Source organism: Marmota flaviventris, chromosome 15 (genome assembly GCF_047511675.1).
Source record: "Marmota flaviventris isolate mMarFla1 chromosome 15, mMarFla1.hap1, whole genome shotgun sequence".
NCBI lineage: Eukaryota > Metazoa > Chordata > Mammalia > Rodentia > Sciuridae > Marmota > Marmota flaviventris.
This window is the reverse complement of record NC_092512.1, coordinates 2,207,868-2,222,993: the sequence shown is the minus strand read 5'-3', so window position 1 is coordinate 2,222,993 and position 15,126 is coordinate 2,207,868.

Below are 15,126 nucleotides of genomic sequence, written 5' to 3'. Positions count from 1 at the left end.
TCGTGTGTGAATAAATACACTGAGAAAAGAAAAAGGGTGACCCTTCCTGCCCCTGGTCTGTGAGACGCGTATGACCTTGTTGTCGAAATCTGACACAGAAAGGTAAGAAATCCCAGGGCCACCCTAGAAGCACGTCCTGATGAGCCATGGCCTCGAGACCCATCAGGAAGGCGAGTGAGAGCCAGCAGGACAGCCCATGTCGCGGGCCCCCAGAGGGCAGTCCACACCTGGAGAGTCACTCACAGCACCAGCCGGAGAAAGCCCACCAGAGGACGCGCACGGTGATGAGGATTCCCGAAACGGAGCCCCTGCTGTGGTTGGGACCCCAGGCTGGGACTGTGTCCCCAAAGGCCTGCTCGGCTGCTCCCACTGTAGCAACAGGGAGGCGGAGCCTATGGGGGTCTCAGGTCCCCAAGTGTCTCCTTGCCTGAGTTTTCCTGGGCGCCCCCTCAGGGCCTGGCCCTGGTCTGCTCTTGGTGTCCAGGCCGTGAGGCCCTCGTGCATCAGACACTCACTTTAGCCTGAGTGCTGCCAGCCAACAGGCCTGCACCGGAGTCCAGGTCCACGGGGACACCTGATCTTAGACTTTCAGGCTCCAAACTGTGAGCTGAATGACCCTCTTTTCTTTATAAAGCTACCCAGGCTAAGGGATTTTGATACAGTAATAAAAATAGACTCAGAAAAAGCCCATCCATGATTTTTTTTTTAACTTTTAGCAAACTTCCTTGGTCTGATAAGGAGTATCTACAGTAATCTAGAATAAATATTCTTAATGGAAGCTTGCCTTTTAAAATTAGGAGAAGCACAAGGGTGTGCATCAACACTCCTAAGTGACACTAACGCGAAGCCACGTGGCAGCAAAGGCGTCCCCATCGGGAGGGAAGAAATAAGAGTGTTCCTGCTGATAACGACAGGATTATCTTCAAAGGAAACCCAGAGGATTCTTGGGCAAATTATTAGAAATAATGAGGAATGAGTGTGTGGCTGATGATACGCTCAGTTTAAGAGTGTCCATGTGTCCACTCACCAGCAACACTCAGTGAGCAAACATGATTTTTAAGAGACATCAATTATGGAAACAAACAAAAAGTACATGTTTAGGAATGAGTCTAAGAAAATGGGAAAGCTCTCTGTGGAGAAAATCACTGTTTAAATGTGTTTACAAACATCACTGACGAGGAGCCCACTGCCCACAGACAGAAGACTCCATACTATGAAGGTCCCGGTTTTACCAGAGGGATTCAATGAGCCGATGCGATTTCAATAGGAGTGCTGTTTCCAGGACGCAGCAAGGTCCCGTGTATATGTGGGACAGCGAGGGACCCGAGGACCAAGGGACGGTGGAGTCGGCCCTCCAGGTCTCCCCTCTCTCAGGTAGGAACATCTAGAGAACAGTCTCAGCCGAGCAGGGTGGCCGTGGCCAAGGAGGTCGCAGGCCAGTGGGAGAGGCTTCCCAGGCATAAAACGCTCTCCAAGGGCTGAACGTTCAATCTGTAGAAAAAAATAACAGAGAACATCTTCCCGACTTCCGACCTGGGAAGGCCCCAAACCCACGGGGACCCCCAGACCCACGGGGCAAACAGAAAGGAAGGAGCCCGGGCTCAGGCCTCGGTGGGCCACATGCCACACTGTGGGGGTGCAAAGGCCCAATTCTGAAGACGGGCGAAAGGCACGAACAGACTTCACAGCAAAGGAAACACAAACATAAACATATGGAAAATTCCAGCCTCCTTCGTAATCAGGGAAATGCAAATCAAGACACAAATAGATACTCTTTTACACCCAGCACATTGGCAGAGATTAAGGAGACTGACAATATGGAATATTGAGACAGCAGCAAATCGAAGCCAGCCCATGAGCTGCTGCTGTGCCTTCCAACACTTTGGAAAACATCGGGCCTCTTCTGAGAAAGGCCACCTGAGACCCCTCCTCACCTGGAGGTGCCCTGACCCCCGACCCTCCCACGAGCCCGGCAAGGTTCCTGCAGCAGGACCATTCATATCACCAAACCCCAGGAAAACTCGGCACGTCAAATCAGGACCCATTTAATGAGCGGAGACAGGAAGCTCAACTACACACAGGCACACGGAACAGTCCCAGAAACAAAGCTGGATTTTAAAAAGTGAGTCTCGGAAGAATACAAATATTATGGCACAAGTTTTGTGAGCTAAAAAATAAGCAAAACTAAACAGTATATTGTTTAGCAGTAAACACAGTCACCAACACACTGTCGGCATGGAATAGACAGGGCTATTTAAAGCTGCATGACAGTGACAGGATAACAGACATCGGACTTAGGGACAAGGTTATGCGGAGAGAAAGCAAGGTGTGGGCTGGGACACTCACGCCGTGAGTGTGGACACGGGCCTCCTGGGATCAGGATGCGGTTACAGCACTCCAGGTCATGATGCCCCCGTCCTAAATATGGGTGACAAGCACAGGTGTCGGACATGCACAGCGAGAGCTCTTGAACCGTCCCTGCTGAGGTCCTGCAAGGACTTTACCTTTAACCCCTGCAGTGGCCTTCACACTGTCTCTGACGCAGTGGCCAGCTTCTCCCGGATTCTAACATACCCAGGGAGGCCACACGAGGCTGTGAAGTGAGGATTCTGAGCTCCAACAGGAGGTTTTGCCACTCTCAGGTTCCAAAGCTTCTGTCCCAGAGGGTCCCAGAAGGGCGTGTCCACCTGGTCTCCCCTGGCTGGCCCCAGGATGGTTGGTCACATCTTGCTTCCTGCTCAGCTGGGCCCCCAGAGGGCAGCAATGCTGGGCTTCTCTGGATAAGGGACTGGCCAGGGCTTCAGCTGTGCTGATGGCCCAGGGCCCCTCTGCCAAGTTACATGAGGTTCTACCTCGTGGGCCAGGCCACACAATCCCAGCCTCTGGGCCCCCTGCCCCCCAGCCCATGCGCTGTCTGGGGAGTCGGGAGGCCACCCCCAACCAGCACCTGCTGCAGGCCCAGCCTGCTCTCCTCGTTCATTCACCCTCCCTCAGGGAGCCCTGGCTCTTTAGAAGATGGGGCCGTGGACTTGGGGTCAGGCACGCTGGGTGCCAGCTTGCTTCTGCCTCTCGTGAGCATCGCTACTGGGAGCCCTTAGCCTCGGCCGAGTCTGAGCTGAACCCCACAGTCCCGACTTTCCAGCAGCCAAACCCGTTCCTCTTTCCACGCATTTCCAGGCCTGAGAGCACCTGCTTGCATCCACGTGGCCCTGGGAGTGTGGGGCGGTGGCAAGCAAAGGTCCCCGGGGAAGGTGGCACCAGAAGTGCCCTGAGGTGCTGTCTAGGTGCCCTCCTCACATGACACTTGGTCCGAGGCCTGTGCTTCCAGGACCCGTGCAGACAGTGCCCCGTGTGTTGCCGTCTCCTCCTTGGGGTGGCGGAAGGGGGCTGGCCGCTCTAAGGCCAGAGCCCAGCCACTTCAGAGGGAGCGAGCTGGGTGGTGGGAGGGCTAGTCCTCAGGACGCCAGGAAGACCAGGGCCAAGAACCTCCCGCAGCCCAGGAGCAGGCCCAGGAGGAGGCAGCTGGCGGAGGCGCAGGCAGGCCACCCCGGCTGTGGCCGGCTCCTGGTGCTCTCGTCCACTTTCTCAGTCTGTCTCTGTCTCCGAGAGCCTGCTCCTGGAAGGCCATCTCTGTCCAGGACGCAAGTGCCAACCCTGCCCCAGACGCAAGGCTCCCTGCAAGTGAGCACAGACACCGGCACAGGACGGGCCGCGGAGGCTCGGTCAGTCCCAGGGAGCAGCAGTGAGGGCCTCCCCACGCCTCTCTGCCCAGAGCCAGGGGCGTCAGAGAGGGCTGCTGCTCTGATACAGAGGAAACAGGGAAGGAGCAGACCACCTCCACCCTGCTGTCTGCAACCCACACCTGCCCCAAGACGGCCAGCCGACACTCAGCAGGACGTGGGAGGCTCCCGGGACCCCAGGGACTGAGTCCTGCCATCAGCTCTGTGTGACCGCAGGCAGCCCCCAGGCCTTCTCCAGGCTCCTCACTCCCTCACCGTGGCCTGCACGGCTCTGCGTGGCCATGGCCTGAGGGGACTGTGGCTCTGAGTCTCGCGGCTCTGTGGGGTGTGCCAAAGTCAGCAGTGCAGGGGGCCCGAGCCACACTCAGCCTCTCAGCCACCCAGTGTGCCCCTGTGTGACCCCACGCCCCTTTCCAAACACAGGCTCTGCCTTGGGCAGTGAGAGGGGGACAGCCACCAGAGCTGTGGCCTTGTTGGGTGGCAGATGCCGCGTTCCTGGGCAAAACTTCTGCAGCAGGCAAACCCCCACCGCAGACACCCCCCTCACTCCTCGCTTCCTTCAGAACCTCTTTGATTTGTCCTGTTGTCAGGAGCGTGAATGACCCTCCCTGGACTGCCCGAGGCAGGCACAGGTGTCGGGGGCTGGAGGCGCGGCCCAGAAACATACAGGCTGAGAGGGAGGCCATGCTGACTGAGTGGGCCCCCAGACACGGCCTGGGGAGGTGCCTACAGGGTGCCTGGTCCAGGAGGCTCCGGAGGCTGGCATGACTCCATGCTGAGCGTCTCACACACTGCAGACGGTCAGGGAGTGACTGCCCTGCCCTCCAGGGCCTCTGGGGGTAGTGAGGGTGAAGCACTGCTCTCTAGGCCTGAGGTGTAACTGGCACAGGGGGGCATCCAGGGTCTGAGGACATGCCAGCCCCAGGACAGCCGGCTGTGGCAGGAGCTGTCCATGGTGCTGACACCCAGGCCTCAGACACCTTGAACAGAGCAGAGTGCCTGCCGGGGTCCCCTCGCTGCCTCAGGAGAATGCCCAGGCCCTGAGCCCACAGAGCAAGCAGCAGCTAGGGTCAGGCCTGGCCTCTCCCACAGCCCTCACCTTCCTCTGCCAGGTCTCTGGCTTCCGACCTGACCCACACTCCCACACCCCCCACGAGGGCCTTCTCCCCCAGCCGTGACGCACTGTGGGGCTGGAAAGGGAGAGGCCAGCCCTTCACAGAGCCAGAGCCGGGGGAAAGGAGGGTTGGCTCTTGCTGGCAGGGAGGTACAAGAAGGCCGAGAGGGCAGGTCCCTACTCCCTGCCCCCTGTGGGCCGTGCAGGGCCCTGCATGAGGCCCAGGACAGAGGCAGTGCCAAGCCCTCTGCGGTGAGAGCTCTTCGGGAGCCCCCACCCTCCAGGCTGGGCCGGACGCGGTGAGGGAGCTTGTCTGACGTCTGGCGCGTGTTTGGTCTGTTTGTTGCTTCCCCTTCTGCTGTCAAGAGGTAACAGACACAGCGAAGTCACCTTGCTAAGCAGGCTCCATTAATACCGCGCTGGCAGCGGTGGGAGGCGGAAGGCCAGCCTGGACACCAAGGCACCAGGGCTCCGTCCTGGCAGTGCCACTGCCTGGATGTGTGACCAGGCCAAGCTGCTGAACTTCTCTGGGCCTCTTCTTCTCACCCGGGGGTGGGGGTGGTGCTATGGGGACAGTACCCAGTGAGGGAAGTGCTGGGAACCTGGCCGCTTCCTGCTGATCCGCTTCTTGCTCCCAAACACAGTGAGGGGATGTTTTCCAGATGAAGAAAGAGGGCCGGCAGGTGGCCAAATGTCACCCAGCAGGACTCTGGCCAGGGCACTCCAGGCTTGGCTTCCTCCTGGAAGCCCTGCAGGGCCAGCTGTTCACCCGCTGCCCTCACTGCTGGGCGCATCCCTCTGGGCAGCAGTGCCTTGGGCATGGCCGAGTCCCCTGAATCCCCACCTCTTCCGCTCTAAGCAGCAGTGACAGTGGCCTGCCCTGGGACTCTCCTGAAGGTCAGGGGTAGCGTGCCCTCCTGTGGCCTGGGGCCCTTCCCTGCCCTGCACAGGCGGGGGCAGCCACATCACCTCTGTCATGGATTGCAGAGCACAGGGCAGTGGGCCAGGCCGGGTGCTTAAGCTTCTCCTGGCTGCTCTGCTCCCACACACCTCCAGACCCCTCCAGGCCCAGGCGGGATGGGATGGTGGGGTCTGGGGGAAGATGCCCCACCCTGTCCAGGAGACAGGAGTTAATTCTGTGCAGAGAGATTCTTTTCATTCAGAGAGCTGTGAAACTCTGCGCTTCCCCTTCACCTTCTCTCTTGGCAGAAAGCAACAGAGAGGCACGGGCTCTGGCCCAGGGAGCCACCAGCCGGAAGTCTAGCAGGTAATAAGGCTTTTTAATGAGACGATCCTTATCTGTTTGTGGCAGGGGGACCTTGGCCAGCTAAGCTCCGCTGCATTTTCCAGGCACCAGAGGCTGCTGCAGGCTCCTCAGCACCCGGGGGGCTATGCTTCCCGCAGGGCGTCCCCTACCCCCACCCTCCCACCCCACCCCACCACCACCACCTCCTTGCAGCCTGAAGCAGCCACCAATGCATCCGCCCTGGTTGCCCCCACCCGGCCAGCAGGCTTCACACACCAGAGCCCCACCCAGAGCCTTGGCCCTCTAGCCCCCTCTGTGCAGCGGGCCAGGGCAGAAGCTGCCTGTTGGACATCTTGTTTTGTCCTGGATGTCCTCACCTGGGCTGCCCCTTCTCTGGCTTCTCCCCTCCCACCTGCCCTCTTTTTTGGTTTCCTGACTTTGTCAAAAGTGCTGAGGTCTCTGGGGAATGTGTAGCCATCAGCAAGTCCTGGATTCAAATCCTGACCATGCCACTAGCCAAGCCTCTCGACTTTCACCCTCACATCCACAAAATGGGTGCCATGCACACACTGCACACACTGCTGGCTGGAACATGGAAGGGACAAGGGAAGAGAGACCCTGGCAGGGCTGTCTTGGTGCTGAAACTGCACCCAGTCCTGCTCCAGGGGAAGCCCTGAGAAGGCCAAGAGAGATGGCCCCTCCAGGGGGTCCTGGACACTCCCCCTGAGCTCAGCCCTGTGCTGACTTCCAGGATGGCAGGGACAGGCAGACCTGTGCCCAGCCCTGAGCAGCTCGAAGCCACACTGGGGAGGGAGACTTAAACTGAACACAGGATCAGCAATGGGACTCTGGAGAGGCCTCCGGGGACTGGAGGGTAATGGACAGGCTGGGACTCTGTCCCGTCTTGGGAGTCCTTTGAATAACACAAGAGCACCTAAAACCAGACATAACATATTATTCCCCATTCACTGGGGGTCTTGCACAGGGCCTAGTATAGAGGGCTAGCTTCCATCCCCATAATCACTACCACTAACAGCCATTACCACCACTATCACCACCACATCACCAGACCACCACCACCACCATCTACCAGCACCTACCACCACCACCACCACCACCACCACCACCACCATCACCACCACCTCCATCATCACCACCACCATCACCACCATCATCACCATCACCATCATCACCACCACCACCACCATCATCATCACCACCACCTCCACCATCACCACCATCACCATCACCATCACCACCATCACCATCATCACCACCACCTCCATCATCACCACCATCATCATCACCATCACCACCATCATCATCACCATCACCATCATCACCATCATCACCACCACCTCCATCATCACCATCATCATCACCATCACCATCATCACCACCACCTCCATCATCACCACCATCATCATCACCATCACCATCATAACCATCACCATCACCATCACCACCATCATAATCATCACCATCACCATCACTACCACCATAAGCAGCACTATCATCATCATTACTATCACCACAACTTAACCCTAACTACTACCACCATTATAACCAATACTACCACTACCAGGACCACCTTCACTGTCAACAGGTCAACACTACCTGTTTCACCACCATTGCTACCACAAGCAGCAGAAGTCACTGTGTTCAGTACATTTCATGAAAGGTTGAAAGGTATTATATTTTACAGAAGAGGAAAATGAGATGCAGAGAGATTCAGCAATGTGCTCGAAGTCATTCACAGCCAGTCCTTGGCAGAGCTGGGATTCGGACCAGGAACAGTCTTCATTTGCTAAATAAACAGCAGCAGTAGCCCCTCCTCAGCAGTTTCTGAAAAGGGCTGTCCCCGGTAAGGAGGACAAGATGCTGAGGCTGCCCCATGGTCCTCTCTGTTGCTCTGGGCCACAGGTACTGGAGGGAAAACAGGCTCATTTGCATGCAATTTGCATACAGCTGCTGAAAATGAGCATGATTCCCCATCACTTCAAAACTGCATTGTTTCTGCCTTGAAAGGGACCTTCCCACGCAGCACACCCATCCCCCAGTTGCCCTGACACAGACAGGCTGACTGGGGCGGTATCCCCATGTCACCTCTCTGCAGGAGGCAGTCTCCTTCCCAGCTCAGCGCCACATCCGGGGTGACCTTGGACAGGGAGCCTCCTCCCCTGGCTGCAGCCTCCCGGCCTGGAGCAGCCCTGGGCTGGAGCCCACCAAGATGGGTGGCAGCGTGGGCAGGAGTCTTCCTGCAGGAGTGACACTCAGGAGCCACCACAGTGGATGGGGCTGTCTACAGGCAGGGCTTCCGGAACAGCTGGCCCTGGAGAGCCTCAGCACCTGGGCTGGGCAGGTGGCCAGGAGCTGCGGCCTGGGGCTGCCAGGGAGCTGCCTTGCCCGGGCAAGGACCCTGGCGAGCCCCCCCCTCCCCAGGTCCCCATCCTGCAGCAGGTCCCTCCCAGCCCCACTCCCACCATCTGCCTGCCCCTTCCCCCTTCTCACCACACTGGACAGGACCCTGCAGCTTCAGCTGTCAGACTGTCAGCCCAGAAAGCCGGGCTGGGCAGGCATCGAGGCTGGCCCCCAGACTAGAGAAGTCCATGGCCCTCAGGAGGTCCTGACCCTGGAGGGGCCTATCTGGTGAGCTCCCAAGTTGTTCGGGGCTGGAGGCCTGGCCCAGGAGAACGCTGCCCTTCCTCTGCCCACCAAGCCCCTGTCCACCCTTTTATCCACTCTCTACTTCCTGAAGACCCAGCCACCTCCTAGGGAAGCTGCCCTCTCATTGTGGCCCCAGCCACTGCCCCCCAGGCAAGAGCAAGGATTCACACACATGTGCACACACGCCATCATGTGAATTCACACACACACACACACGCGCGCACACGCACGTTCGGCGTGCCTTGAGCTCAGGCCCAGGCCTGCCCCCTGCAGAGGGTGACAGGAAGCTCAGTGTGCTCACTGTCCTCCGGCCTCAGGCTCCTCTGCAAGTAGGCTGCTGGGGGGACTGACGCAGGGTGGTGGTGAACGGCTTGCCTGCCCCGGCCTTGGCTGCCCACTCTGGCGAAGGGCACAGCTCTTCCCGCTCTGAGGGATGATCTGATCCTACTGGTCCCCCGAGTCAGCCTCTGGCCCAGGAGGCCCTCCCAAGCCACCTGGGCCACCCTGACTGTCCTCCTCTGGCTCACAGCGCTGGCACTCGTTGGCCATTCTCTGGGGCAGCTTCCAGTGGGCCTCAAGGAATCCCAGGCCCAGTCCACAAAGCAGGGATGTGGGTCAGGCCCCGTACTGCCCCTGACCGGCCTGGGCTGGGAGCGGCCATTTGCTTGCAGGCACAGCAGGTCAAGCACAGGGCCAACAGGCAGGCCCGCCCAGCTGCCGCCGCCAGAGCCTGCACTCCCTCAGGGCTCAGGAACCGCGGTGGCCTCTGCCTGGGCAGGCTGAGGGCCTGGACAGTTTTCTCCCCCTTTCTCTCCCTCATCTGTGGGCCACCCCATGCACTACACTTGCTCAGGTCCTAGAAGGGCCCGGACCCAGCACAGGGCCGGCGTCTCACAGTGGCTGCAGGCCCAGCACATTCGGACCGAGGCCCAGGGAACGGCCAGGCCACCCACAGCACCCCAGGACAGCGGTACAGCCTGCTCGGGGAGTGGTCTGACGCTCAGGCCCAGGGAAGCGGAGCCACAGCACAGCCAGCTGGAAGCCAGGTCTGCCTGAGTCTGAAGGGCTCCAGTAGCCAGATGCACGGGGGTGAAGTGGGCAGGACTGAGCTCAGGTGCAGGGCCTCCTTATACCATCTGAATTTAGGGCCCCTGGGGCAGTGGAGGGACAGCCACAGTGATCCCCACGCCCCAGCTCACTCTCCTCCAGGGGCATCCAGCCTGGTATTTATTAAACACAGGCAGATTGATTTAAATCTTGGCCTGGGGTTATTTTTCTGCTCGGCATTCTCCCAGAGGAGGGCGGGTCAAGTGGGTTCTGCGGGGATCTCTGTAGACACAGAAAGGGCACAGCTCCAGGGGCCTAGCCTAAGAGGACACAGTTAAGACAGGACCAAATCCCTGTCTCCCATGTCCCCACAAACCGTCCTTCACAGCGCCTGGAAACACAATTCACATTTACATTTCTCAGCAGTCTGGGGAGAGAATCTATAACAATCTGATCATGAAAATGAGATTCTCCTGTGTTCTCTGCACCAGGCTCTCACACGGCTCAAGCCTCAGCAAAATTCAACTGCTGTTATTTAACCTGTTCAGCCTCCCAGTTAGAGGTATCATCTTCTTCCAGGTAGGCTCCCATGGGACCCCGAGCCCCTCCTCCAAGGGTCCTGCCTGTGTCCTGTCTGGCACTTGGCGATCCTGACCCTCAGGATTATCAAATGGAAGAGCTGAGAAGGTCATCAAGGGCTCGGAAAGAAGACCTGGCGCCAGCCTCCCCTGGGGCACAGGGTGAGGCACAGCACGGCGGCAGGGCACTGTGGAAAGGACTGGCCTTCAGGAACGCGGAGCCATGGGGTCCAGGCGCCCTCCCTGCAGAGGCCAGGGCTCCTCGACGCCCAGCTCTGTGCTGTCTCCCCTGGGCCCCAGGTCTCTGTCCCCAGCCTGGTGCAGCTCAAGATCCTCCCTTCTCCAGGAAGCTTTCTTTGATATCCTGGAGCCATGGAGAGCTCCTCCTCGGGCTTCTGCAGCCCTGAACCTAGAGCCTGACACCTGGCAGGCTCCCCACGGGGCAGGGGACACTCGGCCTGGTTCAAACCCCTCATCTCACAAAGAAGAAGAGAAGGCAGGTGTGACTGGGACAGTAGCTGAGCCTGAGAGGAAGAGCTCGGGGGAGAGAGGAGGGAGGAGGTCCGTGCAGCCCGCTTTCTCCAGGGCGAGGAAGATGGTCCGGTGACTGTGGCAGTCCATGGTGAAAGGCACTGATGCAGGAGCCTGGGCTGGACCAGGCCTGGGAGACTAACTGGCCAGCGGATGTGCTGACATGATCCCCCGGAGGGAAGTGGGGGGAACACGATTTCCCTTCAGAGCCCCCTGAGCTCCAAAGAGGCGAGTCACATGCACACCGTGGCTTCCACTGTACCCCTGGTAGGCACCTCACAGAGCCCCCCAAGGGTACCCAGCTCTTCGCACACCACAGAGCCCCTCTTGTCCTTCAGAGCTGCCCTGGAGAGCACAGGGTCTCCAGGACCAGGATGCAAGAGTCTTTTAATTGCTATGCCCCTCCTGGACAGAGCTCCAGAGGCTGGTGTGCATCTAGGGAGCCAGGGACCATCTCCCGATGGCTGCTTCTCCATCCCCACCATGCCAGGGCCAGCCAGCTCCCACACCCCAGCAGCCCCCATCAGTCAGCACATCTCCTAGAACGTGAGGCTGGTCACCTCGCCAACCTGCTCAGGACTGTGGGGCTCCTCCTTTTCCTCCAGGACAGGTCCCAGCCCTGCTTCTGGCATCATTCAGATGAACATTCTCTCAATGTGAAGAGGGCATGTTCTCCACCTTACTTACAGTCTTTAGGACTTCATTCTCGTTTTATAATCAGCTTGCCAAATCCTTTGAAAACACTGTTGGCATTCTGAATCTCTAAATGAATCTGGGGAGCACTGACAGCTTCTTCCTGTCCGTGAACATGGTATGTCTGCCAGGTTTTTTAAAATAAATCTTCTTAATTTTCTCCATGAATATTTTCCTCATATTCTTATGTGTCATCTTTTTGTTGCTATTATATCTGTATTATTTAAAATATAACTTATTTGTTGACTACATACAGAAATGCATTTGATTCTCACCTCTTGATTTTAGAATATGCCACTTTACCAAACTCATTATGATTTCTACTAATTTGCCCAGGACTTCTATGATTAAAGATACATTTTTTTTTCTTTTTCCAATCTTCATTCAATATTTCATTTTGTTTTTTACTGAGCTAGCCATGACCCTCAGCTTGCTCCTTCTTTGAAAGTGTGCTTTTGATGTTGCACCATTGATACTTACACTAGGGTTTTGGCAGATAATCCTTGTTAAGGAGATTCTTTTTATGTGGCCAAGTTTCCTTTTTAATCTTAATGGGTATTCAATTAAACAAATATTTTCTTGGAGATTTTTGCAGTGATCTCCATGTTCACCCTGTGAATGTGGTACATCAGGTCGACAAGTTTCTACTGATGAAATCACTGAACGGCATTCGAGTTAAGTGGCCTTGGTGGGGATCCAGCCCCAGCACCCCCAGGATGCTTTGGTGAGCATGTGCACATTCATGCTCCTGGGACAGGCCTGTGCCTTCCCTTTGGCATGTGCTTGTCTCTTAATTCTGACCTCATGCTATGCATTTGGGAATTTCCCCTTTTCCTATTCAATCCTTATAAAGGTTGTATAAGACTGGGCCTCTTGCTGAAAACAAGGCAAAGCACACTTTTAAAACCATCTGGGCTTAATGTTTCCTCATGGGGAAACACCTTTCCTGATTTGATTACTGTAGTGGGTACACAAGTATTGAGAATATTTAGTCTTCAGTCCCTGCTGGCATTGCCCCCCAAGTTTCCAAATTTCTTGGCATGATTCATAGAAAGCGCTTCCTTATTGCATTTTGTGTTTCTGCTCTTTTCCTTCTTATCCTCCTAGTTGTCTGTCTCTTGTAATGGCCTTTCAAACAGTGAGTCTTGCCGGGTACAGGCTCTCAATGGTACCTGGTGTGAATACATGTTGCATTAGATTCCGCTCAGCTTTTCAAGATTTTTCCAAGTTCTTTGAGTTTATTCTGTAGTTTTTACAGTTTTCTTAACAAAGTCTTCTTAATGATCTTCCATTTCCTTTTTCTGTTGTTGTTTTTAGTTGTCAGTGGATCTTTTATTTATTTTTATGTGGTGCTGAGGATTGAACCCAGGGCCTCGCACGTGCCAGGCCAGCGCTCTCCCGCTCTACCACGACTCCAGCCCTTCGGCTGCCTTTGGCACTCGGGCATGTGGTGCTATCACCTTACTTTGAAGTGTCCCACAAATTGTGCTTTGTTTAATGCCAGGCGCTGGGATTTTCTTATCTGATGATGAGGGAACCAAACTGGAGTCAAGTGAGCAGACCCACCAGCAAGTTCTCACTGGGGCTTTCTCTTAGAAAGGGAGACAGAGCTCCGACAGGAAGTCGCTGAGCTGGCCACTGGACCAAAGGGAGCTTCCTTGGGTGACTTGCAGGGCTGGGGATGTTACCTGGCACTCAGCTCAGCATTATGCCCTGTGCTAGATGAGTCACGGCAGCTCTTCAGGACACCCACAGGGCAGCCTGACCTCAACACAGCCGAGCTGACACTGGTTGAGGGTAATGCACACCAAGCCTCTTGGGGCTGATGACAGGCTATGAGCCAAAGTGCACTTGCCCTTTGTCCCTGCAATAGTCCCTGTATCAGGTGAACCATCCCTAACTCAAGAGTCCCAAATCCAAAATGCTGTAAAATCTGTAACTTTTTGAGTGCTGATACGATGCGTAACAAATTCAGATTTTGAAGAATTTCAAATTTTGGATTTCGGATTATGGGTTAGGGATGTTCAACTTGCAAAGTTTCTGAGTTCACTATTTGAACTCTATGTCGTACTCATGATCTGCATCTTTTTGGATGGGCCTGTCTTTATACTTTCAACTTTCCCTGTTCTTAAGTTTTAGTGTCTCTCCTGAGAGCAAGGGTGTTATCTCCCTCCCGTGACACCCTTTGAGTTTTGAGGGCTCCCTGACCCAACTGTGCTCACCTGGTCTGCTGGGCATTTCCGGATGCCTGCCCATCGGGAGGCCTTGCGTGGCGGTGCCATACTGTCCTGTGTATTACCATTCTTCCCTTGCCCTTTTTGAATTCAGCAAGGATGTTGGTCTAACTGTTCTTCTTTCATTTCTCAGCATGGAAATCATGTGCTCAGATATTATTGTTTTAGAGATTTCTTTGACCTTAAGTTTTATTTCACTGTATTTCTTTTTCACTTTTGGGGGGATATGTACAGTTCTATGAAATCATATTACACATGTAGGCTCCTGTGACCACCACAGCCACAGAGATTCAGAAGAGGCCCCTCACCGCAATGAACGCCCCACACAGCCCCTTTCCAGGCCCACTCCACCTCCCCATCTGGCAGCCAGCCACTGGCCTGGTGGCCCTCTGTAGCTTCATCGTACTTGAAGGCTCCCAGTGTGGCCTTTTCAGACTGGCTTCCCACAAAGCCCTGGAGGACCATCCTCGTGTCCCATGTAGGATGCCACCACAGGGATGTCCTGGATCCCTCACCCATCCACTGAAGAGCGTCACAGACACTATGCACACATGTGCACGAGTGTTGGTTCTCATTTCTTTGGGATTAGTGTTCTGGAGGGCACCTGGTGGTGTCTATTGTAAGCATCATGTTTCCTTTTTCTATTAATTTTTTTAGTTACTGATGGACCTTATTTTATTCATTTATTGATATGTGGTGCTGAGAATCAAACCCAGTTCCTCACACATGCAAGGCAAGGGCTCTACCCATGAGCCACAGCCCAGCCCCAAAGCATCAACTTGTTATTAAAAAAAAAAAAAAAAGAAAAAAGAAAAACTTCATAAAAAGCAACTTTTTATGAAACGAACCATTTTTCCAAGTAGCTGTCACATCTTACACCCCACCCCTGAGTGTGAGTGACCCCTTTGTCCGTATCCTTGGTCTCATTTTAGCCATTCCAGCAGGCGTGAAGGGCCACCTCCTGGTGGCTTTAATTCGCATCTCCCTGGTGGCTGTGGAACATCTTTCTATGTGCTTACTTGCTCTCTGCATATCTTCTTTGATGGAGTGTCTAATCAAATTCTTTTCCATTTTCTAACTGATTTTGTTGTTGTTGTTTGCTGTTGAATTTAGAGAGCTCTTTATATATTCTGGATGCAAATCCTTTGTCAGACATGTGATTTGCAAGTACTTTCTGCCAGTTAGCTACTTTTCTTTTCATCTTCTTAACAGGCTCTTTGGCAGAGCAGAAGCCTTCACTTTTGAAGAGGGAACCCTTCAGGAGTTTTGTTTCTAA